Below are 5,350 nucleotides of genomic sequence, written 5' to 3' on the forward strand. Positions count from 1 at the left end.
ACCAAATTTCAGGTTAATAGGGCTGACGCCCTAAGAGGAGTTTGTGAAAGTCTAAAGTGTAAACATGTTCTGGCGATTTCCCCATTGGAATAACATGGAAGGTTTCGGTCATCGTTACGGCAAAGCCATAACAATTATGACATGGGTCTCATTGACTTTTTTGATGGGGATGCCAAAATTGAGTTGTGTGTCAAATTTCAAATAATTTCGCAAAACTAAATATTTAACCTCCATATAAAATCTGTAGGGGGCGCTGTGGCTCCAAATTAATTTATTTCACTTCAAGTAGGTTTAGGGCAAAAGTTTAAGAACTGATTCTAATTTGACGCAATTCGGACTTTATCTGCGCAAACGGCAGAAATGTTAAATTTGGGAGATTTCTGAAATTCTTGCTACAGTTTGCGTTTACATTGATACCTGTCACAGAGACCGTGACAGGTATCAATGTAATTTGGATAACTTTTGATGTCCCACTCCTCAGTAGCATTTTCACCAAATTTCAGCTTTTTAGGGCCAACGCCCTGGGAGGAGTTCGTAAAAGTACGACGTTTGGAAAAACTCCGAAGTCATGTTTAGCCATTTTTGAAGCAATATGGCCGACATTTGGTTGGGCGGACGGCGTTGCCGTAATAATATTTTTTACTTCTCTTTTCACCATCTACCTCTGCGCCAAATTTCATGATTCTACGATCAGATTTTTTTTGGGTCATTTCCCATCTCTCAATGCATTTTTGGTACATTTGGGGGCGCTGACGCGCCAATTTTTTTTATTTTAGAAAAGGGAAATAGCCAGAATGTAGAGAGGCACGATTTTTAGAGGTGTGCAAATTTTTGTGACTTTTCGTCAATGTTCACTGGGTGAAAAATAGGGGGGTTGGTCCCGAGAAGAAAGAAAGAAGAAAGAAGAATTAAAGCCGCAAGCGGCATCCAACGGCCCTCGCGGGCCGCCGGCCTTCCGACTCTGCGCTTTCGACTTGATAAAGATGGCGCCCTTATTGTGTGTTGAATAAAAAAAGAACTTGACAGACGGCGACACATTGGACATGGCCAATCCAGTGCAAATGAACACAAGTGTCAGTCAAATTTGCTGCGCCGCCGCACAGAGACCGTAGCACTTTGAATAAAAATATGGATAACTTTTGATGCCGCGCTTGTGTAGATGATTTTTCCCAAAGTAAAGCTTGATCGAGCTATTGCCCACGGAGGAGTTTGTTAAAGTGTGAAGCGTAAATGTGAACATTTCAGAGATTTCGCTGTTTTCCCATTTCTGACATATATTTGCGGGTCCGCCACACAGAGACCGTAGCACTTAGAATCAAAATATGGATAAGTTTTGATGCCCCGCTTGTGTAGATGATATTCTCCAAATATGAACTTGATCGGACAATCGGCCTAGGGGGAGTTCGTTAAAGTGTGAAGCGTAAAAATGTGGTGATTTGAGCAATTCTATGATTTTCCCATAAGGATAACATGGGATGTTTCTGTCATCGCTACGATTACGCCGTACAAAATATGACTTTGGCTCTCATACTTTTGTGATCAGGATGGCAAATTAGAATTTTGTTCAAAATATCATGTCATTTGGAAAAACTCTATTGTTTATAGGCCACTCTGAAGGCCAAATAGTCAGAATTCTGGGAAACGTTTGCGGCTCCGTCGCACAGAGACCGTAAAAGCTATCCTTAAAATTTGGATAACTTTAGATGCCCCACTTGTCTAGAGGACGTACACCGATTTTGAGGTCGGTGGGCAAAACGCACTAGGAGGACTTCATTAAAGTGTAAAACATAAAAATGTGGATATTCGAGAGATTTAGCGGTTTTCCCATAGGGATAACATGGGAGGTTTATGTCATCGCTACGACTACGCCGTAAAAATTAAGGCATTTGTCTGATTGGCTTTTTTGATCGCGACGCCAAAATAGAATTTTGGGTAAAGTTTAGAAAATTTTGGTAAAACTAATTTTTGACCTTCAATGTTAATTTAAAGGTCACTCTGTAGGGGGCGCTATCGCGCCCATTTCAATTTTGTCAGCATAAACTGGTCCAAACTAGAAAGTTGAACAACTGATTCAAATTTGGTCCTAATCGGACTTGTTTTGATCAAATGGGAACAATTTTTAGATCTGCAATATCCCAAAATAAGTTGTCCAACTTTGCGGCTGCGCCGCACACAGACCGTAAAAGGTATCTCAAAAAATTGGATAACTTTAGATGCCCCACTTGTCCAGAGGACGTCCGCCGATTTTGAAGTCGGTGGGCAAAACGCCCTAGGAGGAGTTCGTCAAAGTTTGACGTGAACAAAATGGCTAACACAGCGTGTTTTCATTTTCAAAGGAAGATGGCGGGCATAGGGTAATTCTGGGGGCGTGGCCACAATAATATTTGTTTTTTGTCCTCACAAGAGGAATGCGTGTTCCGAATTTCGTAGCTCTACGACAAAGTTGACCTCGGGGCGTCTCCCATAGGCGCAATGTATTTTGACTTTTGTCGGTGGCGCTGTCGCGCCATTTTTTAACAACAAAAAAAATGGCCCAGAAAAAACAAAATTTTTCGCCGATTTTGAATTTTGGGTAAAGTTTGGTGAGTTTTTGAGCATGTTCAGGGGGTCAAATTAGAGCTCAAAAAGCAGAAGAACAAGAAAAATAATAAAAAATATAGCCGCAAGCGGCAATGATCGGCCCTCGCCACGCCGCCGCCACGCCGCCGCCACGCCGCCGCCACGCCGCCGCCACACCGCCGCCACGCCGCAAGAGGAGGGGGCGCTAACGCGCCCCAATTGTCCTTTTATTACGCCTACTGCTGAATCTGTGACACTGTCACATCTTCTCCCCTTTGTTTTACCATCAAAAAGCAATTTTATTTTGAATTCTTGGCAAAATGTGCGGCTTTGCTGCACAGACACCGTGACTCTTTGAATGAAAATGTGGATAACTTTTGATGGTCTTGAAGATGAGTCTCACCAAATTTCAGGTTAATAGGGCTGACGCCCTGGGAGGAGTTTGTGAAAGTCTAAAGTGTAAACATGTTCTGGCGATTTCCCCATTGGAATAACATGAAAGGTTTCGGTCATCGTTACGGCAACGCCATAACAATTATGACATGAGTCATTGACTTTTTTGATGGGGATGCTAAAATTGAGTTGTGTGTCAAATTTCATATAATTTCGCAAAACTAAACATTTAACCTCCATATAAAATCTGTAGGGGGCGCTGTGGCGCCAAATGAATTTATTTCACTTCAAGTAGGTTTAGGGCAAAGAGTTTAACAACTGATTCTAATTTGACGCAATTCGGACTTTATCTGCGCAAACGGCAGAAATTTTAAATATGGGAGATTTCTGAAATTCTAGCTAAAGTTTGCGGCTTCGCCGCACAGAGACCGTGAGAGGTATCAATGTAATTTGGATAACTTTTGATGTCCCACTCCTCAGTAGCATTTTCACCAAATTTCAGCTTTTTAGGGCCAACGCCCTGGGAGGAGTTCGTAAAAGTACGACGTTTGGAAAAACTCCGAAGTCATGTTTAGCCATTTTTGAAGCAATATGGCCGACATTTGGTTGGGCGGACGGCGTTGCCGTAATAATATTTTTTACTTCTCTTGTCACCATCTACCTCTGCGCCAAATTTCATGATTCTACGATCAGATTTTTTTTGGGTCATTTCCCATCTCTCAATGCATTTTTGGTACATTTGGGGGCGCTGACGCGCCAATTTTTTTAATTTTAGAAAAGGGAAATAGCCAGAATGTAGAGAGGCACGATTTTTAGAGGCGTGCAAATTTTTGTGACTTTTCGTCAATGTTCACTGGGTGAAAAATAGGGGGGTTGGTCCCGAGAAGAAGAAGAAGAAGAAGAAGAAAGAAAGAAAGAATAATATTCCGATGCGAAAACAATGTTTCCCATTTTTCAAATATCATAAACTATACATTTTCGGAAAGCGCTCGCGCTTTCCTACCTCATGGTGTGGGTCCCTGGTCACTGACGGGTACTTTCGATAATTTTGAGTGGGCTCCGCCCACTTTGTGTTTTTGGCCCTCTATACAGTAATAATGTTCAATTTTTGCATTACATGCTTATATGCACGGAACATGCAAGAGATGGGGAACGTATTTGTGAGGTACTTAGCGCAAATGAGTGCTTTATATGGTTCGCGGTCGTCATCTCAATGTAAAGTGCTCGTTTAGTGCGCACTTTTGCACGGGCTTCGCCCGTTTACAACGGTAATGTTCCATTTTCCTACTACTAATTAGTATGCACGGGGCGTGCATGAGTGAAGGAGTGCGTTAGTGAGTGTTTGGAAGTGGGCGAGCGCTTCGCGCTCGATTTCGTGCACAGCACCACCACACACCTGAGGGCAGAGGGCAAAGGTCACAGGGTCACACATCCTGAACGAGAGACCAAAGGTGACGATGGATAGAAACATTTATAATATCACAGTTGTTATTTTTGCTTCGCACAGCCTTACGAGATTAATAGGCCTCTCGCCAGCTTGTGGCGCTCGGGCCTAAAAAATAATACTACCTCGGTTTAATATAGCGCTTTTCAAATAATTAGAACAAGTAACAAGACGAACACGAGGACAAACAAAAACAAGTGATAGTGATAGTAAAAGTATGAAGGTTATTTTGTTTTTTTATCACAATTTTTTTTCACATCAATTTTTTTTTAACATATATATTTTTTTACATCGAATTTAAAAAATAAATAATCGTATTTATAAACAATGAATATTTTAACAAGATTCGATGTAAAAAAAAAATCTTAGTAAATAAACATAAAATAAAAAACATAATATAATCTTCATAAACATAGTAAAAAATTTAATTGTTTATAAATACGATTACATTTTTTAAAATTTGATGTAAAAAAAAAAATGTTAAACAACATAAAACAATTGTTAATTCGATGTCAAAAAAAAATCTTAATAAAAACACAAAATAACCTTAGGAAAGCAGTCATCGTAATTATTTATACATTTCACAATATAAATAAGTACTACTAGATTTTGTTACTTTAGTAAAAGCACAGATACAGGAGGATATTTTTTGATGTGAACTACTTAGTTATTTTCTTCACAAACGGCCTTCTTCCTGATGTAAAACCATGATAAATATGTTAAGTTACATCAGATACTTTCCCAACAAACTAATAAATAATGATAAAACCATGTAAACCTGTTTCACGCTCTTTAAGACGACGTTAGGTGGAATAATGTGTTTTTCTAGGCCTGGATCCGTATTTCCCGCCCAATCTGGCAACATTAGCATCACAGAGCTAACGCGGAGCTAACGGTGCTAACCCCAAACTCCGAGCAGAGTGTACCGGGCTTTCAGAGCTCTTCTGCGGCGTG

The sequence above is a fragment of the Eucyclogobius newberryi genome, unplaced genomic scaffold (genome assembly GCF_026437365.1).
Source record: "Eucyclogobius newberryi isolate DKJ021-1_F unplaced genomic scaffold, fEucNew1.0.hap1 SCAF_10, whole genome shotgun sequence".
Lineage (NCBI taxonomy): Eukaryota > Metazoa > Chordata > Actinopteri > Gobiiformes > Gobiidae > Eucyclogobius > Eucyclogobius newberryi.